Here is a 27553-nt window from a genome sequence, read left to right as displayed (position 1 = left end):
GTGGGAACAGAGGCCCCCTCCAAAAGGGCACTGCAAATGTCTCCCTTTTCTGAACGACACCCATTCAAAGATTCTGCTCCTTCCGCTGGGACTCCATAGAACCCCCCCCCTTTAAGAGCAGGGAGCAAAGCAGCCCCAAAAACGAAGAGGTTCTGTCATGGGGCCATCTGATTTACAGGTTTCCCGGTTTAAAATCTCAGTTTGCCATTCAGCAGGAAAGTGGGTGGGCAGGGCAGCCTCCGGAGAAGAAAGCAGTGCCAGGAAAAATGCCCTTCAGAGAAGAAAAGGCTTTGCCAGCGGAAGGGGCACAGCTCCCCTCGCCTGGCTCTGCTGGCCCGGCCACAGCTGAAGGCCACCCCAGGCTCCATCAGGGACAGCGGCAGGCCAGCCTAGCAGCAGCCCTGTGCCTCGGGGTCTGCTTTCGTGATGAAGTTGGGGGGGGGTTATATGTATACTAAACCCAGCAGCTCTCCCCCTGCTCAGACCCCTCTGGAGGTGGCACACAGGCAGGGTCCGCTGCCGCCCCTGCCCTTCTCTTTGCAGTGCCATGGAATAATTAAGCGCTGCGCCAGTTGTTTGCCCCCCCTCCCCGCCTGCCAAACGGGGTCACTCGCGGGAGCACCAGGCGCAGCTGCCGGGGCCTCCACCCCCAGGAGCAGAACCAAGCTCCTTTGTGGGGCTTGCTTTCTGGCGCACCCCGTTTCCTGCGAGCCAAGGTGCGAGGCAACTCGATCGGACTCCGGAGAGCTGGGAGCCTTTCTATGAAAACATATGTCTGATTTTATCTGTAGTGCCGGCTTTTATCGCTGGCAACCATCGGCTAATGAAACCCGGCTCAGTGCTTGCTCTGATCCGGCTGCGGCTCAGCCACAAACCTCGGGGCTCCGTGCTCCCCATCCATCCCTCCCCCTCCGCCACGTGCCACCCCATCCCCTTAATCTCCTGGAACCATTTAATATGCATGGCAAGAGAAAAAGGACAAGGCCACAATGGTAGCAGCGGCGGCGGCGGCAGCAATTGGACTGCAGTGCTTAGATTTTAATTTTGCCTTCATATTAAAAGCAAATAACGCAGCCAATTGTAGGACTAAAAGGGGGGGGGAGGTGGCGAAACACACACAAAGCCAAGGTCTTTTTCCCCTGCCTTTTCAAAGTTGACTCTGCGGCTGACAGTCAGTGCTTGAGTTAGGACGGGGGGGGGGGGTGGACAGGCAGAGAGCCCCGTTGGCTGCCCAGAAAGTGTTGCTCCGTGGCCTGGCCGGCTGGCACTCTGGCCGGAAGGGGAGGGAGAAGGAGACCAAGGAGGCCTGGCCCTTGCCACCTGTCAGCTGGGAGCAGGGCTGCCAGCTGGGAGCAGGAAGGCAAGATATGGGGCAGGGGGAGGGCTGCAAAGGGGTGGGGTGGGGGAAGCAAGGGGAGCCCTTGGCAGGGGGCATCTTGTGACGTGGGCTCACAGAACTTCCTGCCCACAGCGGAGAGGCAAGTCAGGTGGGTCAGAGGCCTTTGTCCAGGAGGGGCCCAAGTGAGCCACGCTGGGCTCCAAAGGCCTTCTGTCTGACCCAGAGGAGGACTGTGAGGGTAAGGGCGAGAGGAAGCCCAGTGGAGATGGGTGGCAGAGGTGGGAAGATGGATGCAGGAATGCGGGCAGCTTACAGGTACCACTCATTTTGGTGGAGGGCCGCCTTCCTAGGACAGCCCCTTCCTCGCCTATCCCAACTGATCATGACCAAGCCGAGCGGTTCGCAATTCCCAAAGCAAAACACGCCGATAAAAATCGCAAAAAACGTTAGTAATTATTATAATCCGCATTCCTAAAGCAGTAAAACAAACGAGTCCAGGGCAAAACTGGCTGCGCTCCGGATTAACACCTGAAATGTTCAAACAGGCAATTAGTTCAGAGCAGAAACGGCAGGAGCCCCGTCCGTCTGGGGTGGGGGGTGTCCCTGCTACGCCATCTGCTCCCCATCCCTGACAAAGCCTGATCCACAGGGAGGGGGCGGAGGAGGTAGCCCCCCAAGGGAATCCCTCCAGACCCAGCTCTAGATTGGGGGAGGCGGGGGTGGGCACAAGCGCCCCAACCTTTAAGGGCCCACACAGAGGGGGGACAAGGTGAAGGAAGCATTTTGCCCCCTTGTCCCCTTCTGTGTGAAGTGCTTGACTGCAGAAGATGCTTCCCTTTCTTTCCCCCTTGAAATCATCATTTTCCGCCCAAGAGGGAGGCCTCCCCTCTACATGTTCCCGTCTCTCTCTCTACCTCCGCTGGGTACCTGTATCTTTTAGGCATGTGTAATATACCTAGAAGCTTATACCTGATGTGTTTACAGTGGTACCTCGGGTTAAGTACTTAATTCGTTCCAGAGGTCCGTTCTTAACCTGAAGCACCACTTTAGCTAATGGGGCCTCTTGCTGCTGCTGCGGCACCGGAGCACAATTTCTGTTCTCATCCTGAAGCAAAGTTCTTAACCTGAAGCACTATTTCTGGGTCAGCAGAGTCTGTAACCTGAAGCGTATGTAACATGAGGTACCACTGCATATCTGTTTCATGGCACTGTTTGGGTTGGGTGCCGTATGGAAATTTAAAATGCCCAAACGCCCACCTGCCCCTGGAGGCCTGTCCTCCTGACAAGAGAGTCAAATGCCTGTTTTGGAACAGAGTGAGTGGATTGGAGAAAAGGACTATAGCGAGCCTGGTCCCCCCCTCCTTTTAAAGTTGCAGGGCACCCATGTGCTGAGTGGTGTGCCCCCCCTCCACCATACCACATTGCTTCCCAGCAACTGAGCAGCTATGCCAGTCCTCAAGCACTTAAAAACTACGAGATCCCCAGGGACTGCCAGCCTATCAGGGATGCTTGAGTTGAGATTCCTGCGTTTCAGGGGGTTGGGCCAAAGGACCCACAGGGTCCCTTCCACCTGCAAAATTCTGTGATTCCATCTGGGTGGCTTCTAGGGTGCCCAGTCTCTGAAGCGAGCATCTCTTGTCAAGGGGTGGGGATGGCAGAGGGAGGGAGCCTCCTGCGACCATTTCTGACAAAGGTTGTAACAGGGACAGCTTACAGCCCCCACTGCCGATCCCCATCCACACTGGCTGATGCAGCAAACAGGCGACCTTATCATCGGGTGCCTGAGACATGGCCAAGCCATTTGCAGCCTCTGCCACTGGGCTTCTGGTCCCCGTGGAAAGAAAGGTCATGTGAGGTCAAGGCCAATGTTCCCAGCAGTTGTTGGTCAGTCAGATGGCCGGGCCATCCCTTGCTGACCTACCTGGAGTGTCTCCACCCCCATCATTCTGCCCGGACACTGAGGTCCAGCTCCGAGGGTCTTCTGGCGGTTCCCTCATTGTGAGGTTACAGGGAACCAGGCAGAGGGCCTTCTTGGTAGTGGCACCCTCCCTGTGGAACGCCCTCCCACCAGATGTCAAAGAGAACAACAACTACCAGACTTTTAGAAGACATCTGAAGGCAGCCCTGTTTAGGGAAGCTTTTAATGTGTGACATTTTAATGTATTTTTGGTCTTTGTTGGAAGCCGCCCAGAGTGGCTGGGGAAACCCAGCCAGATGGGAGGGGTACAAATAGTAAATAATTATTATTATTATTATTATTATTATTATTATTATTATTAAAGCCCTGCTAGATCTGGCCCATCACCCAGGTAGTCCACAGTCCCAAATGGTCATGGGAAGCCCACAAGCAGAACATGAGAACAACAACCATCTCCCCTCTTGAAGTTTCCACCAGCTGGTATTGAAAACTACTAATACTACTACTACTACTACTACTAATTTTATTATCTATACCAGGGGTCAGCAAACTTTTTCAGCAGGGGGCCGGTCCACTGTCCCTCAGACCTTGTGGGGGGGGGGCTGGACTATATTTTGAAGGAAAAAATTAGAAAATGAACGAATTCCTATCCCCCACAAATAACCCAGAGATGCGTTTTAAACAAAAGCACACATTCTACTCATGTAAAAACACCAGGCAGACCCCACAAATAACCAAGAGATGCATTTAAAATAAAAAAAGGACACATTCTACTCCTGTAAAAACACGCTGATTCCCAGACCGTCCGCGGGCCAGATTGAGAAGGCGATTGGGCCAGATCCGGCCCCCGGGCTTTAGTTTGCCTACCCCTGATCTAGATGCTGCCCGTTGGGGTATACCTCTGACTACGGAGGCAGAGCAGAGCCCTCCTGGCTAGTAGCCACTGATAGCCCTCCATGAATTCGTCCCCACATCTTTCAGAGCCCCTCAGGTTGGTGACCCCCCTGCCTCCTCAGGGAGTGAGTTCCCTCGTTCAACTCTGTGCTGTGTGACGGGGTCCTTCCTCCTGCCTCTCCTGCGTCTCCCCACATTCAGCTTCACGGCCAGGAGTTCTAGTGTAGCGAGGAAGGAAGGGCAGCTTCTCTCTCCCCTTTCTCCACACTGGGGCAACGTTGGCATCAAGCGACCGGCTGCAACCCCAGGTTCTCTCTCCTGGTCTTTCCCTGCCAGCTCAGGTGCCAGGGAAGGACATGGGAAGTTTGGAGAGGTCCTGACGCTCTCTTGTTGTATTAACAGCCCTGCTCACTCCTAACCCTGGATCAGGTGTGAGCAAGATTAAAAGCCCAGCTTCCCCACACTCCTCCTCCCTTGGGAGAAATGTCCTTTTATTCCCCCTCTCTGCTTCCTGTTACCTAACCAGTTCCTGATCCACAAGAGGCCCTCCCCTCTTATTACTCAGGAGCCTCAAGGTCCCTCCTCGAGGCTCTTAAGGTAGAAGAGGCCCCCACAGGCCCCCGTGGGGCTCTGTTCCTTTTCCCTTATTGAAGGCGCCTGGGCTCTTGGCCAGCAGGCCACCTTGCTGCAAAAGATTTTCCCGGGTTTGCTTGCTGTTATTCAGGGAGCAACATCAATAGGCCTTCAGAGCACAGGAAGAAAAGAGGGAGAGGCAGATTTATCAGCCACCTCAGGAGCTGATAGAAAGGATGTGGGAGCAAAACGGGGAGGAGGAACGGGTGTGCCGAGATGGCCTCATCGCAGCCAAGAGCAGAAATGGGCTTGAAGCGAAGGCAGGGTACTGAGAATGGAGAGGGATCTGAAGGGAGCAGGAGAGGCAGAAAGATCCCGAGAAGATCAGTTACGGATGGAGAGAAGGAAGGAAGGGGTAGCAGTGGTGGCATTGCTGTGGAAGTCAGTGTGCTTCACATGCAGAGACATTTCTCTCTCGCCACACCTGACCCAGCAGCCTGGCTGTGCCTTTTGTGCAGAGAACAGGGGCCTCTTCTCCTGGTCCTCTTCACATTGTTCTGCCCTCTGCTCTCCCCACGACGCTTCTTCGTTCTTCTCAACTAATGCTTTGGGAGAGAGACAGCGAGAGAGTCGATGGGCTGGGAGGTGAAGACATGGGCCCTGGCAGATGAAGGAGAGGGCGGCCTGGAAGGCTGGACTCAAGACAAAATGACTAGCAGTGGGGAAGGAGGGTCAGCAAGGCAGGACAGCCACCTGCAACTGTCTGAAGAGTTGAAATAAGATGGAGCCAAGGTCTTTTCTCTTCCTGCAGACTGCAGGAGGACATGAACCCAAAGGTTCAAATTTCAGGAAAAAGGGATTTAGAATAAACAATGGTAAGGATGCCTTGGTGGTACAAGCCCTCTTGTCTAAAAGAAATGTGGCAAGGGGAGGCCAGAGAGAGAGGGAGTGGGCAAGGGAGTTGGTGGAGGGAGGGAAGGAATGTACCTTCTTGCACACAGTTAAGTAATTTATTTATGCGCCATTCTGCTGCCCATAGGGCACTTGGAGCAGTTTCACAACATAAAGAAAGAAAATGTACACGCTGGAAACCCTCCCATAAATAAACTAAAAAGCAGCAATTTAAAATGTCACACAGACGCTGCTGGTGGCGAAGCTTTAAACGTTAAAGGACGGTTGGAAGATAAAAGTGGTCAGCTGACAGTGGGAAAAGGCCAGAGAGGGAACCTAAAGGATCTCTACAGAGAAGGGCATAGGGAGCCACCACTAAAAAGACCCTGTCCTTCACACTGATGCGCCTGCCCGCCTGAGAGGATGGCACAGAGAGCAAGGCCTCTGGAGCTGATCTGAAGGCACAGGCAAGTCCATATGGGGAGAGATCCGTCTTCAAAGGAAGCAGGCCCTGGGCCACTGAAGGCAGGGGCGGGGAGCCTTCGGCCTGGCAGGGGTCCCCACTTGGTCCCCAGTGCTGTTCCTCACAAGCCCTGCCCACCTGGTGTGACATGAGTCGTGGGGCAGAACCCACACGGCTACTAAGGAACCATCAAGAGATTAGAGAGCACTAAATAGCTTCATTGAGCAGTGGCTTCAGTGCAAAGCCTTTCATGCTCCTGGAGCAAGGCGCACTGCCACTGGCCACCAGCTCTTAGGAAAGCTGTTTTCGCAGCCCACCTGTTAGCCGTCGGGTGTCAGGTTTTCCCACCCACCTGTCAGAGCTGGCCTGAGGGCGCAGGGAAGAGATCAAGACCTGTGCCTCTGGGGGAAAGTGGCTTTCCACCCATGGCTTGGGGGCTTTAAAGGGGGAGGCCAGCCGTTTAAACTGAGCCGGGGGGGGGGAGAGGCAGACAAGGACTTGGTAACAGAACTACATGCTCTGATCGAGGGGGTGCAGATGATGAAAGTCTGGCTGCTGCATTTTTTGGGGGGGGATTCCAAGCTGTTTTTAAAGCTCCTCCTAGAGAGCATGGCAGTAGCCTAGCCCGGAAGGACTGAAAACAGAGATGAATTTAGGCAGAGGTCTTGACTGCCTTCTCTGGCGTAGGGTCTCTTGGCCACCTCCTAGGCACCTAGGGGGACAGCGATGGGCTGACGAGGAGGCCCCCTACCTGCTCCTTCAGGGAGAAGGAAACCCCACCTCCTTCAGGCTGCCAGGGTTCCTGACCCACACCACCTCCATCCCCTCTGAGGTTCTCCAGCCCCATCTGATCTTGCAGTGACCCAGACTGAACGTTTCTGCTGCTCCCCTGGGATCAGAAGGGCTGAGGTGAGGACGTCCACATGTGGACGACCCCTTAGCGCAGACTCCCGAGGGATCTCACCCGGGGCTTTCAAAAGCACAGGAGGCAAGATGGAGCCTTGTGGCCCTCGCCTGGCCTTGGAGCGGACCCCCAGCCTCTCGGCAAAACCGCCGGGCAAGTTGCACGGAGGCAGCGAGCCTGACGGGAACCACTCAGAGTGAGGGCAAGGGAGACCCAGGGGAACCTGGGCAGGAGCAGGACCAGGAGGCGGGCTGGGGCAGCGCCATTACTAGAAGAAGACGTCCCTGCTGGGGCAACTTGCCATTTCTCCACCTGTGCATCACCTGCAGCCTCCTCTGCAGGCCAGGCATTCAGGGGAGATGGAGGTGGGCCCTCTGCTCCTTCTCGGTCCTTGAACGTCACCCACAGTGGTTTTTCGGGGGAAAGTATAGCCCGCTGTTCTTACGACTGCCAGCCCTTTGCCAGAAAGTCCCAGGGCAGGTTCCACTGATATAAAAGACAGCATTGAAAACAGTTTAAAGCAGCTAGCAATTAAAGTGGGTCATCTATATGCCGACTGGCAGGGGTGGGGTGGGAGGAGAGGGGGCTGACCTTCCCTCAAAGCTCCCCCCATGATGGCAGGGAGAGAAGGGGCCTTGCCAAGGCGGGAGTCAACGCCTACACACACCTGAAGCCGGGACCCAAGGAGAGCAGCTTTGTTGCTCCTTCCCCAGTCCAGGCATTCTGATGCAGGGACAAAAACCAGGCCAGGCCTCTGTGCTTCCGGATCTGCCTGAGCCACAGAGGGCTGGATTCTTCCTCCAACGAGAGAGAAGAGCTAGAGGAGGCCTAGGGAGGCGATGGACTCTCCATCCTTGGAGGCTTTTAAGCAGATATTGGAGGGCCCTCTGACGTGGATGCTGAGCTGAGAGTCCTGCATTGCAGGGGGCTGGAGTAGAGGACCCTTGGAACCCTTCCTCTGCTTCGAGGGGAGGGGGTTCAGAAGGGCTGGTGGGGAAAGAGAGACTTCTCAACTTCCCCAAGGTGGCCTTCAGCCTGAGCCATTCCTGCCTGGCCTGGGGACACGGCTAGGGGAAGAGGACCCTGGGGCAGGTGCTGCCCTCCCTTTGTATGGCTAAGGAGAAATGGAGAGGCTCTACTTGCCTGGGGCTTCCAGCCCTCAAGGGAGCCCAAAGCAGGGCCCTCTCTTTCCCCTGGGGCAAGACTCACTCTGAGCCAAAAGCCGGACCTTCTCAGATTTTGACTTGGAAGCAGAGAATGGCGCTGCAGTGAGACCAAGGGGCCTGGAGAACAAGCGTTTCCCCCTTCTAACAACTCTCTTTTTGAACTTCTTAATTTTGTTGCCATGGTACCAGCCCAGAGAGCAGCCTTTGGAAACAAAAGCGTCTCAGTTCAAGGGGTCCAAGTGACGCGAGTCGCACTGGATGGAGCCATTCACACAACTGCGCTGCAGGCCACAAAAACTGCCGGCCTCTGCCTCCTCCTCCTCCTGGAGGCTGTAGCTTCTTGGGCACAAGGTGGAGAAAAGTAGAAAGGCCTCCGAAAAAGCCTGGCTTCATGGCAAGCGGGGTCTCCCCGGGATCGGGGCCTGTGCCTTTTAACTCCTTCCTAAACCCTCTGGAGTTCAGGGTGAGCACTGAGGCAGCCAAGGGAGCGGATTATATCAAATTGTTCAGGGCGGTTAAAACAAAGAGGGATTTCCAGGGGCTCCGAAAGGATCCCTCCAAACTGGAACGAATGCACTGCCTGGAGAGAGAAAGCAGACCTAACAAGGCCAAAGGCAGCCGAGGTCAAACGAGGAAGATGTGTTGGTGGGATCTGGTAAATCCTGCAGAGACAGGCGTATGCGAAGTAACGGGGCCCCTCAGGGCTCTTGGGGCCAAATGCAATTGTTCTCCTGCAAGGACACCAAATGGTGACCCCAGGTCTACTCAAAAGAAGGGGATGTGCCAAGCTCAGGGTCCAACCACAGGCTCCCTTGCGCCCACCTGGGCGGATCTGAACATTTCTCCCTCCCCAACCACAACTAGAAAGGGCGAGGATGTAGGAAGAAGCAGGGAGGCAAAAGAGGACTCTCCTTCCTTGCAGGTTCTTAGGCAGAGGCTGGAGGGCCACCTGTCAGGAGTGGCTCAGCTGAGAGTCCTGCATTGATGGGGGTGGACTAGAAGAGGACCCTGGGGGTCCCTTCCAAGGGAGAAACTCTATGAAAAATGGAGGGGGAAAGCTGAATGTTGGGAGACTCAACTATGAACTCCAGGAGGCAGGGATGGTCACCAAGTTGGGTGGCTTTAAGAGAGGATTGGACCAATTCATGGAGGAGGAGAGGGCTCTGGAGGGCTTCCTGGCTGGAGGCCACCTGCTTCTGCAGGAAACGCCCGGAGGGGAGAGGGCTGCTTGTGGGCTCCCCGGGGCATCTGGTTGACCACTGACCAGATGAGCCATTGGGCTGATCCAGCTGTTTGGGCTTTTCTGACAGTCATGGTCTCCGGCTAGCAATTCCCTGTATCTGCAAAATCCCAAACGATTCCTGGGTGCCCAAGTGCAGCCACGGAGAAGACCCGCGTGTGAGCCGGAACGCCACCCACTCCCACGGTATCGTTCCAAGAGGGCGAGCAATAAACCCACCCTATTCATTACTTCCATAGCCCTGTCGACGTAACACGGCACTTTAATTAGTAGCAATATAAATATTAATACGCCGATGCTAACCAACTCACTGTTTCACATGCTAGCTGCTAAAAGACCAAGCCTCTAAGTAATGAGCTTGCACATTTCTCTTTCAAAACAGAGTACAGTGCTAATGAGTTACTAATTAGCGCCAGGCCCCCTTCGCTCCCCAGAACGCTGCAAGGGCTCCTTTGCCCGACTCCTTTGCCACAGAGCAGGCCCAGGACGGGAGAGCGCCAGAGCCCTGGCAGGCCCAGCTAGGAAATGGGGTCCACAGACTCACAGAATAGTTAGAAGGGACCCAAGCGGTCATTTAGTCCAGCCCCCTGCAATGCAGGAATTGCAGCTGAGTGGGAGGAGGCCTGCCCGTAGGAGCGCCGGCAGGTTGGCAAAGGCAGGCAGGATGCAGCAGCACAGCAGAACTAGGACAGCAGAGACGGACAAGACAGGCCAGACTCTCCCCCACCTAATCTAAAACAAAAACCAGGCCCGTTTGTTTTCAAGCCAGCCTTCCTTCAGGTTTTGCAGGCGGTGTGGGAGAGGCAGAGGAAGCTGGCAAGAGCTCTCCCCCCCGCAGCTGGTATACCTGCCGGTTGCCATCCTGGCCTCTCCCTGGACCCCACTCTCTGCCACAGAACATCTGCTGCAAAACAGGCTCGACTCAGTCCTGGGTCTAAGAACATCCTCAAACCTCGGCTTCCGAGAATGTGTGGGGTGGCAAATGAACGGCAGCTGCTGGGCCATCTTGCTGAAGCCACAGCAGGGCTGGGGGGGGGGCAGGGAAATGCCAGGGCCGGACGGTGGTGGTTCAGCGGCTTCCGCCCCCCCCCAGCTGAAGGATGCCAAGTCAGCATCTACCGGCATTTGCATAACAGACACCAGAGGCAGAGCCTGACATTTCTTGGCATGGGATGAAAATTGGGAGGGGAGGCTCTGAACAGATCTCCAGAGATCCCGGTGGAGCCAGAGGTGGGCTCCCTCCCAGGGACTCCCAGCCGCATCTTCCCCTGGCTCAGGCCAACGAGTGTAGCAGCACCCAAGCAAACCAGGCAGGTGGGGAGCTGCCACCCCCAATATCCTAGCAGACCAGCAGCAGCCGCTCTCCAGGGAAGGAGGGAAGAGATGGAGAGAGAGAGAGGCTGTAACTCTGGGGATGCAAGGATCTCTTCTCTGGCACTGCAGGTTTCTTCTTAGCTCACAATCACCCTCTGAGATTTTTTTAGGGGTTGCATAGCCCTTGCGTAGCCCCAATATCTATCCAGTGACCACTCCAGCTCACACGAGCTCAAAAGCGCACCCGTCTCTGCCTGCGATAAAATTGGAAGTCGGGACCCTTTGCATTCCAAGGAAGGGCTCAGCCCCAGAGTTACAGCCTCTGTGGGGCAGGGAGGGCTGGCCACCCCACCGCTGCTCGGCTTCAGCGGAGCGTAGAGGGGAAGCATTTTGGCAGTCCAGGGGGCGCATGTGTGCATGGGCAAAGGCTGCTCCTTTCTGCAAGCAGGTTCCTGGAAAGGCCCATGTGCCGGCCCCGAGGCAGGGCCCCGCTTCAGCTGCCTTCCCTGCTGTGGCAGACACCCTGCCGTGCCCCCTTCCTGGGCTTGGGCCCTCTGGAAAGAAAGGAACTGCAAGCTGTGCCTCCATTCCTCTTGTCTGCAGCTGGAAGACCCTTTGGGCCCCAAGAGCTTCTTTGTGGGGCCACACGGCATGACAGCAACCCCCAGTGCCATGCACGGTGCCCATCTCAGTTCCTTCTCAATGCCTTGTGCCCTCCAGGCTGCCAAGGGTGGCTTCTGAGAGCGCGGGGGGCGGGGTGATGAGGGATCCCGGTGGGCAGAGAGGCTTCAGGAAAAGGCTGAGCCTTGAAGAGTTCTCTCCCTGACTGGCAGAAGCAGAGGACATTATGCAAAATAAGCAATATGTGCAAATCTGCCCCATTTGCATAAACTATACAGGTCAAAAATTCCAGCTTGAGTTAGCAGAGAAACTGGGCTATTGCTTGAGGAGGCACTTTTCAGAGGCCGAAGGCAGAGCCAAATTGGCCTTGTCCTTTTTTACCTTTTCAAAATGGACAATGGGGGCAGGGGGCAGAGGTGCAGCCCCGCAAGACAGTTAAGGGGGCACTCTGCCTTTATGAGGAGCCAGGGCTCAGGAGGGAGAGCAGCACCCATCTCCCCTCGGCTCCTGATCCGATTTCGGCAGAGGGTGCTGAGCCTGTCCCCCCCCTTCCTGCCCCCACCCCACCAGCGCCTGTGCTGAGTTAGTCACAGGCATGCCTGTCGTTTTACCTGCTGAGTGAGTCAGCTGCCAGAGCCGGGAGAAAATGTTTTCAAAGTAAAATTCCAGCTCCTCCCCCCCAGGCTAAGGAAATGAGAAGAAGCTTTGGGGCTCCAAGCGAGCTCCCCATCTCCTCTCAGCACCCACTGCCTCTCCGGCGGGGTGGGCGGTCGGCCGACGAACGGGCGGCTCAGCAGCATAAACCAGGTGGCACCGGAAAATGTGGGTGAGGAATCCAAGGCTGAGGCAGGGGCCGCTCCCCACCCCTTAAGCCCACCAGAAATTGGCCCCTCTTTATTCTGCAGGCAGGACTTTGTTTCAGCCTTCATCCTGCCCGTGCCAGTCTTGGTGGGCAGAGAAGGGGCTCCTTGTGCCTGGCAGGGCAGCAGCAGCCCTTGCCACGCTGTGGTTTCACTTCAGCCCGGGTGGCAGAGAGAGGAGGGGAGGAGGAACCAGAAGGAAGGCAGTTGGGGGGGCATCGCCTCTGCACCCCCTCCTGGGTCCCCACTGCTTCCCCCCCCCCAGGGTGCTGCACAGCTGCCCTTCGAGGTTTTGACTGGGTGGTGGAGAGGCAAGAGGAGAGGGGAGCCTTCTGGGCTCCCCAGGGCTAAAGCGCAGCATGGGGGCCCTTGGCTAGCTGGGCTCAGAGAAGCACAAGGAAAACTTCATTAGTGCTTGCTGTTTGCATTCCCTCTCCCCACAACGGCAGCAGCTGGACTCAAACGTGTGTGTGTGTGTGTTGTTATATATATTTATATATCCATAATCTCACCACCACCACCTCCTAAGGCACAGAGCTGCCACAGATGCTGATGAAAGGGGAAGGGTCAGGAGGCAGGAAACGCTCAGAGGGCACACCCCCAGCGCTCGGGGCGTGGGGAGGGCTCTCCTTTGCTCTTGAAAAGTCCAAGCAGAGAGAGATAACTCAGCCCCCAGTGGAGAACGGGGGAGGCATAGGGCCTTGGGGGCGGCGGGGGGCAGAGCGACGAAAACAACGTGAAATGAAGCAAGCCCCCCCCCCCCCCCGCAGCTGAACTCACTGCTGCTTTTTGCTGATGAGGACTTAGCTGAGCTCCGGCTCCATTGATGGGTGAAACGTCAGGAGATGTTGGGATCAAAACAAGGCAGAGATTCCCCGGGAGGAAACAGGCATCCGGGAGATGGGAGAGTGGCAGCCGGGAGCTGCTCTGGTCAGCGGGTCCCAGCGCTGACCTTCGGGGTTCAGGCGCAACGCCCTCGCCACCCCCCACAGCTACCGGGGTCCAGGTCGCGCCCCACTGCAGTCCGGCTTCCCCGAGGCTGAGTGGCCAGCCGGGCACCTCCACAGGAAGCCTGCAAGCCGGAGGGGATCTTTCCAGGTCCTGATCCTGCTGGAAACACACAGCCTCTTCCTCTGCAGGAAAGCTGCCTTTCCTTGGGATCCAGCGCCTGCTCGGGGCAGCCAAGCACAGGCACGGAAGGAGACCGAGAACAGGGCCAGCTCAGAGCCAAGGGGAAAGGGGCAGGGAGCAGCTGCTTAGGAAGAGAACGGGTCTGGCCCATGCGAGGAAAAGGGGCTGCTCCCTGGAGGTGCGCAGGGAAGAGAGAGCAGAAAAGGCCGCAGAAGCGGCAAATAACAGAGTGGGCCAAAGGCAAGAGACCTCCTGAGCCACTGAATCCTGGTGATCCTGGTGATCTGGGCCCTCCTGCTCTAGTGGATCACAAGCGGAACATCAGCTGGCCGTGCAATGCAGAGGCAAAAAAGAGCCAAGACGGCCTGCGGCTACTTTAGTGGGAGCCCAGTGCCCAGGGCACCAATGGTGCCACTCTGCTCTGGGGCAGGCCATGGCATTTTCGGAAGGATCACGTGGTGCGTTATCCAGAGCAGGTGGGCCAGGAGGGCGGCGAGGGGTCCTAGGAGGCCTGGTTGAAAGAGGTGGGCAAGTTTAGAGAAGGGTCAGGAGGAACGCGAGAGGGCTCTCCAAACATCTCCAGGGCTGGCAGTCGGTCTGTCTGTCTTCCAGGGGGTGGACCAGGCTGGTGGCCAGGGAGCAGGGCTGCAGCTAAACAGGAGGGGGGAGTTTCCAGGGCCCAGAGCTGCCGGAAAGTGGGTCAGACTGAGCTGGGGACAGCAGAAGAGGCCTCCTCTTCTTCCCTGGGGCTGGACAGACACCTGACAGAGACCCAGCAGTCACATCCTGCATTGCAGAGTCTGCCTGGAGACGGGGGGACTAGGTGAGCTCCCGGATCCCTTCCAATTCCATGGATATCTGTCAGGCCCAGCGGCCTGGATCCTGTCCCTCGACCCTGCCTTCCCCTGCATCAGGTTTGGTCCAGCTGAGTTACAGGTGGAGCACACTGGCATGGCACTCACATCACCAAAACTGAACGTGAAAAAGTTCTTGGCCTCCCCTTTCTCATTCAATAGACTGGGGCAGCGTGTGTGTGTGTGCAAGCTGTGCTTTCCTGCCCATGACTAGAACAGTGACTATATGCCGCCCCCACTGACAGAGGCAGGGTGCCCCCCAGCGCCAGTTGCAGAGTGGGCACAGCACTGCTGGGCCCCTGGGTATCCAAGGTCTCCCCCTGCCCTCAACCTTCTCAACGGAGGCCAAGTTCTGCCTGGAGAATTGTTCCTGCCGGGACCACAGAAAGCCCCCCCCCCAAGTCCATTTCAGGACACCCTCCACTGCCCAAATGTTGCCACTGGGACCCCAATTGGGGAAACTGGAGAACATGCAGAAAGCCAAGCCTTGGGACTGGGAGTCGCAGGGTCAGAAGGCAGCGTTGGGACCATTCAACCAGGGCTTGTAGTTTTAAGATGTAAGGGCATGAGAAGAGCCTGGCTGGATCAGGCCCACCCAGTCCAGCCTCCTGTTCTCACAGGGGCCAACCAGATGCCCTAAATGGGAAACCCGTAAGCAAGACCTGAGCACCAGAGCAACTCTCCCCTCCTTTTAGAAGACATCTGAAGGAAGCCCTCTTTAGGGACGCTTTCAATGTTTAACAGACTACTGTATTTTAACACTCGATTGGGAGCCACCCAGAGTGGCTGGGGAAACCCAGCCAGATAGGCAGGGTATACATATTATTATTATTATTATTATTATTATTATTATTATTATTATTATTATTCCTGTGGTTTCCAGCAACCGGGATTCAGAAACCTCTCTGCTTCCAGCTGCAGAAACAGAGCCTTTCCAGCATGGTTTGTAGCCCTAGCAGAGTCCTCTCCGCTCCTTCAATTATGCTCCTGGCACGGCTACAGTGAGGAGCCCCGATTCTTCCCCAAGCCCCCCTCTGCCAGCGCAGGGAGATCTGCAGGGAGAGGCCGGCCCCCGAGAGCACAGGTGGCCCTGCCTGCTTCTGGCAAGGCGAGGCACTGGTCCCGGCTGCAGAGGGAGCACCCCAAGACCCGCTCAAGGGTGGCCAAAGAGCCACGCAAGGAGTCTCCTCCTGCTCCTCCTCCTTCTGCTCGCCCACGCGGATGAATCATCCCCTGCGATGCCAGCACCACAAACAGCAAGGAGGCTGGAAACAAAGGCTGCTGCTGCTGCCTCCTCCTGCTGCTGCCGCTGCTGCTGCGGCAGGACCCCAGCGGAAGGCAGGACGGCTGGGCCTGGGCCGAGAGTTGGTCAGCTGTGGATAAGTGATTATGTAAGAGGGAGAATGAATATCCCAAGTGCCAGAGCGCCCGCCTTCCTCCTCCTCCTCCTCCTCCTCCTCCTGTTCCCCCCAGCGCTGATCGGCGAGTGGCAGCTCCGCCAGCGAGGGAACAGAGAGAGGGGAGGGGGTCTCCCTGGGTTCCCGAGGAAAGAGCCAGAGGGAACTTTCCTTCCTGGGACCCAGGCTGGGGGGGGGGAGAAGGAGACCCCCTCCTCTGAAATCTACCAGGCTCATTGGCAGCAACCAGGAAAAAAGGAGCAAAGCAGGGCAGGTAAGGCAGTGAGTCCATCACCGCCATGGTCCAGGGAACTTGGGGCCTGGACAGGCTGAACAAGGAAGCTGCCAGGTGGGCAGCAGGTGGCGCGGAAAGCCTGGGTCCAGCTCCGTCAGGTGTGACATCTAGTCCAGCATTCTATTCTCACACAGGCAGCAGGCATTAAAATCTGGCCACCCAGGTGCGAAGTCACCTGCCTGGGAATGGCACAAGCAGGATGGGCCAGAAGGTTTTGGGTCTTTTGTGGGGATTCACAGTGGCTGCTGAGTGATGGAGCCCAACTCCACAAGCTGAAACTGTGTGTGTGTGTGTGTGTGTGTGTGTGTGTAAGAGAGAGAATAAGCTACCCAGATGACATTTACACACACAAACACACACTTTTCATATTAATCCTTCTCTGCGTGCGCACACACGCAGCCAGCGAGAGAGAGAAGGACGAGAGACAGACAGACAGAAATGCTGAGCTCCAGCCACTAGGAGTCATTCTCAACAAGCTGCTCTCGAAATGGCTCACACGGTGCTCCTGGAAAAGATCGGAGCTCCACTGGTGGGTGGCAGGCACCAGGAACACACCCCGCTTGTGGGCTTCTGGCTGGCCTCCGTGAGAGCAGGATACCAGACTAGAGGCCTGATCCAGAAGCCAGGCTCTTCTTGAGCTCTGAACGTAGAATGTATGGCTCTAATGGACTGCGATGGAACATGGCTGGGTGGCACCAACTCCTCCTCTTCCCCACCACCACCCTGCCAACCCCTCTGGGCAGGGAGCAACAGACCCTAGGAAAACTCTGTGCCAAGTACTTTTGCCCACCTGGCATGCCCCTCCTGCCAATCAGTGGAGAAAAGAGCCCACCTTCTACCCCGAACCAATAGCAGGAAAAGCCGCCTAGTTTCCCCATCAAGCCCCCCACCCCCAAACTCAGTGAAGCCCCCCCAAAAACTAGGAGGTGAGGTTAGCCAAAAGAGTGCTTTGCGCAATGCAGAGCCAAGCGGTGCCCAATCCACCCCGGTTTGGGGAGGGAGCTCCTCCGCTCCCCCCTCTTCAATTAACGCAGAGCATCCCTTAAACTGCGCCTCAGCCAATCGCAATCTCGCAAGCGGAAAATCGACATTCCACGGACACTCAGCTGGAGGAAATTGAGGGTGGTTCCGATTATGCACCATCTCCACGTGTGGGGCAGGGCCTCACTGAAGAAACGGTGAGGTTGGGGGGGGGAATGGCATTCAGCCTGGAGAAAAGGAGACAGGTAGACTTGGAAGGGCAGGGCAGAGGAGAGCAGCTGGGCATCTCGAGGGCTGCCCCACGGAAGATGGGGCAAGCCAGTTTCCAAACCAACGGCTTCAAGTTACAAGGAAGGAGAGTTCGACTAAACATCTGGAACGGACTCCCTTTGAAGGCGGTGGGCTCTCGTTCCTTGGAGGTTCTTAAGCAGAGGCTGGATGGCCATCTGTCAGGGATGCTTGAGCCGAGATTCCTGCATTGCAGAGGGTGGACTACAGGACCCTTGGGTGAACCGCCCAACGCTACAGCTCTACGATTCGATGACCTAGTTCCACGACAACGAGAAAGCTGAGTTGCCTCTGTGCCGAAGAGCCTGGTGTGGAAAGGCTCCTTCCTTCCTTCTCTCTGCATTTGGCCTGCCTGGGTGGTAAGACAGTGAACAGGACACCCTTGCATGTCTGAATGGGGCACAGGTTTGGGGCCAGGAGGGAGGGCAGCAGCCTCTGCTCAGCTCAGCTCTTTCCCAGCCACGGCTCCTACCGGCTGCGCGGAAAGAATTTCAGAGACAGGAACCTTTTATCCTACGCGGTGCTAGGTGGTAAAAGAATTCTGGGAAATGATTTATAATGCATTTTTAAAAATGTGCAAAATAACCTTTGTTTAAAAAAAAACCAGAAGCTTTTCTATTAGGAATTCTAGGTGCAAAAATACCAAGGGAGCAGAAAAGACTGTTATGCGTGCAACGACAGCTGTGCAGATGCTTTTAGCCCAGAGATGGAAGGAAGACAAGGTCCTGACCAGAGAAGAACGGCAGACTGAGCTGATAGATTATGCCAAAATGGCAAAATGTCTGGAAAGGTCAGAAACCAGGAAGATCAAAATTTCAATGAGGAATGGGAGAAATTTATAGTTTACCTTGGAGACCACTGTAAGCAGCTCAAATCGTTAGCATGGCTTAAATAACACTTGTAAATAACAAGAGCTATGGATACAATGGAGAACTAAAAAATAATAATGGATTATTATAAAAGATGCAGGAGAAAAGGACCAACAGTGGAAGTCCAAAGATTGGTGGGAAGCTACTGTTTTTGTGATTAGGATGTGTGGTATGAGTGTAAATTTTAATCTGCAAAACCAAATAAGCAATTTTTAAAAAAAAGTATTTCAGAGACAACCCTGATGATGATGAAGAAGAAGCAGAAGCAGCTGAACTGAAGAAGGAGCAGGCCCCTCACCTCATCTTCCCAAATCCAGCTGCAAATCCAGCTGTTATACGGCAGAGGAAGGGACCTTTCTTAAGAGTGGCCTCTGAGGGTAAGGAAAGGGCACAGAGCCAATGCAGAGAACGGCAAATTACGGAGACCCGGATGCTGCTGCTGTTACTTTCTGGCCTCGCAGAGATCCCCTCCTCTTCACGCGAGCCTTGAGCAAACTCAGGACGAAGGATGCTGCGCTGGGGGCTTTCCTCCTCAAGGATACGGAGCCCCTCCCTCGCTGCCCAGGAGTGGGGGTGGGGAGGGCGCTTGGTCTCTGCCCAACTGACCACGTCATCTCAGCCCAGCCCGGCCACCTCGCCTGCCTTTGTACTGGGTGGCAAAAGGATCTAATTCAGATGGCTGCTCGGATAATCCCCTTAGCAACTGGGTTTTATGGGGTGGGTGGGTTAGCAGGTTATGATACGGCGGAGCCAGCACACTCTCAAGGAGATGACAAACCTATTAATGCACCGCGATGGCTGGCGAATGCCACGGCCTCCCCCCCCCCCCATCCAAGGGAGAGAGAAGAGAGGTGATGGGAGCGATCCACGCCAGCTCTCCTCTGCAATTTCTCACCTGAGGGATCCCTTTTGCTTTTCCCCAGGACACGGAAGCCCCATGGAATTGGGGCAGCCCCCGCTGGGGGCTTCCTCTGTGCTCTCTAGTGGAAGGAGAAAGGAGGGCCTCTATTGCATCTCTAGGCGGGTACTCAGAATAGAGCAGGGGCCAGCAAACTTTTTCAGTCCACTGTCCCTCAGACCTTGTGGGGGGCTGGACTATATTTTGGGGGGGGAAATATATGAATGAATTCCTATGCCCCACTAATAACCCAGAGATGCATTTTAAACAAAAGCACACATTCTACTCATGTAAAAACACGCTGATTCCCGGACCGTCCATGGGCCGGATTGAGAAGGCGATTGGGCCACATTCGGCCCCCGGGCCTTAGGTTGCCTACCCATGGTCTAGAGCAGTGTTTCTCAACCTTGGGCCCCCAGCTGTTTTTGTACTACAACTCCCATCATCCTTAGCTAGAAGGGCCAGTGGCCAGGGATGATGGGAGATGTAGTACAAAAACGGCTGGAGGGGGGGGCAAGGTTGAGAAACACTGGTCTAGAGGCTGCGACCCAGCAGGGAAGCTTCTGGAGAGGGTGGCCAGCAATGGAGAAGGCTTTAAACAAATTCATGAAGGCTGTTGGCGGATACAAGCCCTGAGTGCTTTCCTCTGCCTCCCTGGCTGGAGGAAGCAAGGAGGGGAGGGGCTCAGGTCTTGCCGCTGGGGCATCTGGTTGAACTCTGTGAGAACAGGATGCTGGACCATTTGGGCCGCGGGGGCCTGACCCAGCTGCAGGCTCTTCTCATGTTCCTACGAAAGGTGGACTGTCCACAGCCCCACAATTCTTGGAGACTGCTTGCGGGTGCCGGGCGGCGGAGGAGGAAGAAGGAGCCCGACTCGCAGGCTTTCCATGAAAGTGTCAGTCATCACACGACAGGCGCCAGACGGATCTGTGCCTCCTCCACACCAGCCACCACCATCAACGTGTCTCTAAGGCAGAGGGGGGGGGAGGGGGGAGGAAGGCCAAGCCAGCATCTGTCTGCCCCCCTCCCGCTTGTCCGGACTGTCCTAAAGCACTTCCCGGGGAAAGTTGGCCACCCCCTCCTTGCATAGCGCCCCCCCCCCCCCCAGCAGCTGCCTCCCCAAGAACAGCTCCTGGGTCTGGCTGGAGCCAGAGGACCTTGCCTTCCCCAGTTACCTGAGCCAGGCAGTTGGTGCAAGAAGCCAAACCAATTCGGGGGGGGGGGGGTATCCAGGCCTGTGCCCTACAAAGCATCAGTTCCAAGCGCCACCCCCCCCACCCTGGGGTAGCGCCAGCCCTCATTGTTCCCAAGCGACATCTAGGATGGAAGCCTCCTGCGAGTCCCTAAGAGAGGCAATTAATTTATGGAAAATACGAATGGTGTTTTTGCTAAAAGCTCTTAACTTCCACGGCCCGAAGTGTCTCCAAGCTTTTGAATTGGGGTGCTGGAGGAGACTCCTGAGTGTCCCATGGACTGCAAGAAGATCCAACCTCTCCATTCTTAGGGAAATCAGCCCTGAGTGCTGACTGGAAGGACAGATCCTGAAGCTGAGGCTCCAAGACTTTGGCCGCCTCATGAGAAGAGAAGACTCCCTGGAGAAGACCCTGATGTTGGGAAAGATGGAGGGCACAAGGAGAAGGGGGCGACAGAGGACGAGATGGTGGGACAGTGTTCTCGAAGCTACTAACACGAGTCTGACCAAACTGTGGGAGGCAGTGGAAGACAGGAGGGCCTGGCGTGCTCTGGTCCATGGGGTCACGAAGAGTCGGACACGACTAAACGACTAAACAACAACAAAGTATCTCCAGTATCTCTGCTGCCTGAGACCTCCGGATATGACAGTATATAAATTCAATAAATTAACAACAACAACAACAACAACAACAACAACAACAACAACAACAACAACCAAGAGTGAGACACTTAAGGGCAGGGGCCTAATAGGCTTCATACAATGCCAAGACATCGGGGGGTTGCCCTGACTGGACGCTTGACCACTTGCAAAGAAGCACCTGATCTATCTGTCCCTTGCAAGCAACTGACTATCATCTTTTGGGCTTTGTAGCTGGCAAATAGCACGGCATCCAAGGCTGCCTCTGGAAGGGTAGGGGGTACTGCAGAGAGCCCCCCCCCGCCCACTTTGTGCTGCTCCTTTCTAGCCAAACAGTTGCCAGATTGGCTGGAGCTCTCATTACAGCCGTCAGCCGAAGCCTAGGCTGCTGTCAAAGCGACATGCAAGGCGGCGCATTTCCCCCTCGCCCTCCTCATTAGCGGCTACCTTCTCGATCCTAAATCTTCCATGAGGTTTCTCCCCAACCCCCTTATCCGCTGGCCCTTTCCACATGAGGCAGGACAAAAACGGCGGCCCCTCCCAGGACTTAGCCTAGCGCCGCATTCCCCATAGCAGCCCCACGAAGCTCTCCCCGGGGCAAAAGGCGCAAGAGGGCAGCTTATTACCATGCCATCTGCCTAATGGTCAGGGGTCCCTTTACCTTTACCTTTAAGGCGCAGGCAGGCAGGGCTGCCAATCCCTGAGCATGAGAGAAGGCAGGGAGCTGGCTGGAAGGAAACTGAGGTTGGCAGGGCTGTGCCCGCTCTGCCCTCACAAGCCAGCCCCCCATGCACACACTGCAGGGTGCCTAAGGGCACAAGATGTGCCTACTTAATCCTTGCAATGTCATCCCTTCGGAAACGGGGTCCAGGAAGGGGGTGGTGCAGCCAGCCAAGGAGACCAGGCTGCCCACAACCGACTCCCAAAACTGCCCACCAGCCACATGGCAGAAGAGATCAAAGACCAGGATGCAACCGTCGGGGGACAACACCCTTTGGCTCCTCACCCCGTGGACCGGGGAGGACCTTTCCAGCGTCTAATATGGAAGGGCCCTTTGGGGCGAACGGGGGCCTTGCCCGGCCCCCAGTCCCAGGGAAGGGCCCGCTCCCCTTCTCAAGCACAAGAACCGCCCAATATTTTATGACAAATGACCAGGCGCTGCCCATTATTTTTCTCCCAGTCACTTTGATCGATAAAGGGAAAAGGGTGAATTGCTATTGATCAGCCCGACACCTCCCAACGCCGCTTTACAAATTGCAGGCAAGCAAGGGGGGGCAACGTGGGGGAGCCTTTTGCCCTATGGGGGGGGGAGAGATGCTGCTGGGGGGGGGGCACACGTGCCCCTAACGGGGAAGCAGGATTTCTGGCCTGGCTCTCCGGGACCAGGAAGGCCTGTGTTCCTGGCCAGACCTTGGCCTCTCTAGTCCAGCAGAAGCCGGCCAGGGAGGAGACTGACTTGTGGCCCCTGCCCCCTCGCTCCTCGCCCCCACGTGGGCAACAGTCCAGCAGGGCTCCAAAAGATGCCAGGCATGAACTCGGCCAAAAGAATGGCTCCTCAAAACGTCTCAGGACCGCAATACCTCAAGGAGCGCCTCTTTCCATATGAACTTGCCCGGACCCTGAGATCATCCTCTGAGGCCCTTCTTTATGTACCTCCTCCTTGAGAGGTCCAGAGGGTGGCAGCCCAAGAACGGGGCCTTCTCTGCAGTGGCTCCCTATCTGTGTAATGCTCTCCCCAGGGAGGCTCACCTGTGCCAGGCAAAAACATCCCTCTTTAGCCAGGCCTTTGAACGCCCTTTTAAAATGTGTTTGGGGGGGGTGTTATTGGGTTGTTTTTGTTTTGTATTTTGTGTCTTTTATATCGTGAGTTTATCCTGTGAACCGTCCTGAGACCTGTGGGTATAGGTAATAAATAAATAATAATAAATAATAATATATTAATAAGAAAAAACTTCTTCAGGCAGCACACAGTTAAACTATGGAACTCACTGCCACAGGAGGCAGAGGTGGCCACCAACTTGGATGGTTGGACAAATTCATGGAGCAGGAAATGGCTATTGATAGCTCCTAGCCAGGAAAGCAAAGCTTTGCCTCCACAGTTGGAATCAGCCGTGCTTGTGAATCCCAGTTGCTGGAAACTGCAGGAGAGGAGCGTGGCTCTTGTGCCCGGATCCTGCCTGCTGATTTCACAGATGCATCTCATTGGCCACTGGGAGAACAAGACGCTGGACCAGGTGAGCCATTGGCCAGATCCTGCAGACCCGTCTTAGCATTCTTTTCTCCAGCCAACTCAAAGCTCACAAGCTCCCTCTTTCTGCCTGGCATCCCATAGTCCCTCTAACCGCAGAGAGACAGAACCTTGTCCTTGGAACACGAGAGGAACTCCATCTCACTCCTCTCCTGCCAGGCGTCTCATCCGCTAAGCCCATTCCCAAGATGGTCTTGAAGCCGATTCAGGTCCCCCAAACACCTTTTGCCCCACAGCCCTTCCTGGCTTGCCTCAAGTCCCCCTGCAACCAGGACAGGGAGAAACCAGCAGGCAGGGCGGGGCAAAGAGAGGCGGATCGTGGCCACCTCGTATGGAGCATCAGTGACTGGAGCACAGGGGACAGGCCACGGCAGGAGGCCACCCAAAGGCCACGCGCCTGGGTGGCTCTCCACGTACGAGAGGGGGTCCCTTTGGGGCTCACTGCAGTCCTCTCTGCCCCCCCCCCTCCCTGGTTGGCACCAGGAAGCCAGCCGGAATACCTCCTGGCGCCCCCACTGCTTCTCCTGGTCTGTCTCTTTCGTGGGCTTTTGATCGCGGGGCTCCAGGGCCGGGCAGGACTCCGCGGCTGCCGCAAAGCGTTCGAATTCTCTCCCCGGGGGAACCCGGCGCTGGAAACTAATTCCGGTGGATTTCTGCTGTTTTTACAAACCGCCTTCCTTCTGGCTTTAGTGATTCACCTGCTATATTTCCAAGACGCATATTCTTTCATGTGCGCGTAAGCCATTCTCCCTGCCTTGGTAAACGCATTATGGCGATAGGGGAAGGAAAGAGAGCCAGCCGAACGTCACGTGGGGCAGCCTGGCCCTAAATTTAACTCCGACAATAAATAATCAAAAGGAAAAACAGCCCTTCTCCCCGATTCCTGGAGGACCCAGCAGTTAGCAAAAGAGTTGCAAAGCTGCTGACCTGGCAGGGGCTGAAGTGCTGAGATTATTACAAGAAAACGTTTAAATGTGCCCTGGGCGCCCGAGGAAAAGAGGCAGGGGTGAACTCTGCAGCGCTTTAAGCTGCTGAAGGATTAAAGCCTGGGCCTTGGAGCTCCGTCGCCTTGGCCCCTGGGCGGGTGGGAGGGGGGCGCGGAGAGGGAGGAGGGAAGCAGGAAAAGTGTGCGCTAAGCACTTGGCCCCCGCCTCCAGCTCCGACTAAAAATACAGAGATGACCCTGTTCTAAAAATTACCATTTAGCACCAGGAGCTGGCGTGGCCGCCAAGCCAAAAATCCATATCCCATCAGCTGTAATGGACTGCTAGTCACATTTCCTTCTTGGAAGCGGCTGCCCTGTTCCGGAGGCAGCGCTCTGAAGACTTGCGCAGCAAGGTGGCAGCTGGGGATGGAAATTCATTAGGGACAGCTCCTGGGAAGCCAGTGCATTCATCACAATTAAAGGCGCAGCCAGGAGGCTCTGCTGGCAGGGCTGGAGAGCAGGAACGGACTGCAGCGGGCATCGCTGCTCTGCCCTGCCCAGGGGGCGGGGGGTTGAGCCTCTGCCAGGTGTCCCGAGCAAGGTACCAGGCCGCTGCCGAAGGAGCTGGGCAGGCGCGACCCACGGCCGACTGTGGCACAAGCACAGGCAATGAGCCACCTGCCTTGGTGGGGAAGAGAGCCGGAGCAAGGATCTTCCAGGAAGGAGCTGCCACATGGATTCCCAGCAGAGCCTTTCAAGACCCTCCAGGTGCTGCTGGTGAGGAGAGGCGACCTGACAGGTAAGGAGGGGCAGAGGATCGGCGGGTGGGGATCGTTCTCATCACGCCACAGCTCTGCCTGGGCAGGACTCACTCGCCCTCTTGCGACAAATGGGCAGGACCTCCCCACCTCCATCGAGTGCCTGGAGGCGGTGGGAGGATGGAGGGCGGCTAACGGATTGAGGTTGAATCCTGACAAGACAGAAGTACTGTTTTTGGGGTACAGGGGACGGGCAGGTGTGGAGGACTCCCTGGTCCTGAATGGGGCTACTGTGCCCCTGAAGGACCAGGTGCACAGCCTGGGAGTCATTTTGGACCCACAGCTGTCCATGGAGGCGCAGGTCAATTCTGTGTCCAGGGCAGCTGTCTACCAGCTCCATCTGGGACGCAGGATGAGACCCTCCCTGCCCGCAGACTGTCTGGCCAAAGTGGTGCATGCTCTAGTTATCTCCCGCTTGGACTACTGCAATGCGCTCTACGTGGGGCTACCTTTGAAGGTGACCCAGAAACTGCAATTAATCCAGAATACGACAGCTAGACTGACTGGGAGCGGCCGCCGAGACCACATAACATTGGTCCTGAAAGACCTACATTGGCTCCCAGTACGTTTCCGAGCACAATTCAAAATGTTGGTGCTGATCTTGAAAGCCCTAAACGGCCTCAAAGGCCCAGTAGACCTGAAGGAGCGTCTCCACTCCCATCATTCAGCCTGGACACTGAGGTCCAGATCCGAGGGCCTTCTGGCGGTTCCCTCATTGTGAGTGGTGAGGTTACAGGGAACCAGGCAGAGGACCTTCCCAGTGGTGGCTCCCTCCCTGTGAAACGCCCTCCTGCCAGATGTCAAAGAGATAAACAACTATCCTACTTTTAAAAGACATCTGAAGGCAGCCCTGTTTAGGGAAGCTTTTAATATTTAATCCTGCATTGTTTTTAACACTCGATTGGGAGCTGTCCAGCGTGGCTGGGGAAACTCAACCAGCTGGGCGGGGTATAATAGTAATAATAATAAATAATAATAATAATCATCATCATCATCATCATCAAAGGCAGGCTCCCCTCCCCTTTCCCTCCAGGCCTGACAGAACTTCTTCCGCATCTGCCGCTACCCTGAGTGGGACACGGAAACCTTTGCACAGAGCTGGATCCAGAGGGAAAAGAGGCCATTAATTAAGGGAGCCAGCCGAGAGAGAGAGAGCCTGTGTTTGGCAGGCTGGCAGCAGGGAAGGAGGAACCGGCAGGCTCTGCTGAGCTCAGGAGAAGAGCGGAGATGGGGCCTGCAAGATGGACAGACAGAAGCGCGGGAGAGGGGAGGACGGGGAAGGGCATTTCGCACAGCAGGCGCAGAGGAGAGAATGGCACCCCTGTGCTGCCACCACAGGAGCAAACTTGGCCCTGCAGCCGTTTTGGGACTACAATTCCCATCATCCCTGACCACTGGTCCTGCTAGATAGGGATGATGGCAGTTGTAGTCCAAAACCAGCTGGAGGGCCAAATTTGGCCACTCCTGATATGGACGCTTGGTTCGTTTCCGCTGTTCTCTCCCGCAACCCCAAACCCCAGCAGATCTCTCAGCCACACTGGAGGCTGGGAAGTCAGCCCAGGAGGCATTCCTGAGCATGCCAAGGGGCAGGCGAGAGGCTCAAATATGGGGCGCAAGGTCAGCCCACAAGGGGAGCTCCCACAAGCATGGCAGCAGCCTGCCGCCCTCGGCCAAGGCAGGAGGAGTCCTGGTGCAAAGGTGGCTTTCTGGGCAAACGCAGCTGCCGCGCTGGCACCCCTCCACTGCCCTCTCTGGAAATCCCTCGACCCCAAACCTCCCCTGAGAGGCTGCAGACCTGGCTCCCTCTCCTGCTCCTTTACACTGCGTGGGCCAAAGATGCTCCCCCTTCCTTGTAGGGCACAGGCTGAGGTCGCACATGCACAACACCCACAAGTAAATAAGTGTGTGTGTGTATTGGAGTAGGGAGGGAGGGAGGTCCCTCTCCAGCCCCACGGGAAGCATCTTGGTCCAGCATTCATGTTGGTAGCTTTCAGCAGCATAGGCTGGGCCTGGGAAAAGGACCCTGGCCAGGTGCTCCTCTGTCTGTGGAGGAGAAGAGCCTCCCCTGGACTAAGAACATGCCTTCCTCTTGCTCCTCTCCTGTCACCCCAATCCCCACGTGTGTGTCTACGGCGCTTGGATTCCATCAGTGGGGTGGCCCATAGGGGCTATGCACAAGCAGGCGATGTTAGAATTCCTGCTCCGTGATTGCAGTCATGGGATTGTTGTCTATCACATGACGATATATGTTTTGACTCCACAGAGTGGGAAGTGACGGAGACAGGATGTTTGTGTTCCTGTGTTCCGTGAAGTGGGACTATTGTCATTTCCCCCCCTCTTTGCTCTCTGATGCTAGAGAGAGAGGGAGCCATGTTGCAGTGCTCCCTGTGTGTTTATATGTAAATAAAGTAGATTAGCCAAAATGCTGAGTTGCTGAGGTCTGTCATGAAAAGCTGCGAAGACTCTGCAGATCCCTAAGTGTGCCGGTGTCGGGTGGCATCAGTCACTGTGATGTTTGGGCTGAAGAAAGATTGTGAAGCTCCTGAACAATTGACCAGGAGGGAGAGAACATGCCAGTCGGGCATGTATCTCTGCCAGGGTCCTACTCAAGTGTAGACTGAACTCCTGACAGGTGGGCCCCCATCCCCGTGGAAGCAGCTGGACCCAGGAGCCTCTCTCCCCCCGAAGTGGATCCAGGCTGCGCTCGCTTTTCTCTGGTTGGCGGAAAGTGTCCAGGAGTCTCCCAAGATGCTTGGAAGGCCCAGAGGACCTCTCACTGGCCACCAATTCGAGGGAGGCACCTCCTTGGCCAGGACCCCTCTGCTCAGACACTCT

At 56.1% G+C, this 27553-nt stretch overlaps 1 protein-coding gene across 1 annotated transcript in view; it reads right to left on the bottom strand.

The window, feature by feature from the left end:
* Window positions 1–27553, bottom strand: part of SND1 (staphylococcal nuclease and tudor domain containing 1) — a 232189-nt gene that overhangs the window by 31016 nt on the left and 173620 nt on the right. The window lies entirely within an intron of this gene.

This window comes from Podarcis muralis, chromosome 10 (assembly GCF_964188315.1).
Source record: "Podarcis muralis chromosome 10, rPodMur119.hap1.1, whole genome shotgun sequence".
NCBI lineage: Eukaryota > Metazoa > Chordata > Lepidosauria > Squamata > Lacertidae > Podarcis > Podarcis muralis.
The sequence above is the reverse complement of the archived record's forward strand: the minus strand, read 5'-3'. Positions and strand labels throughout refer to the sequence as shown.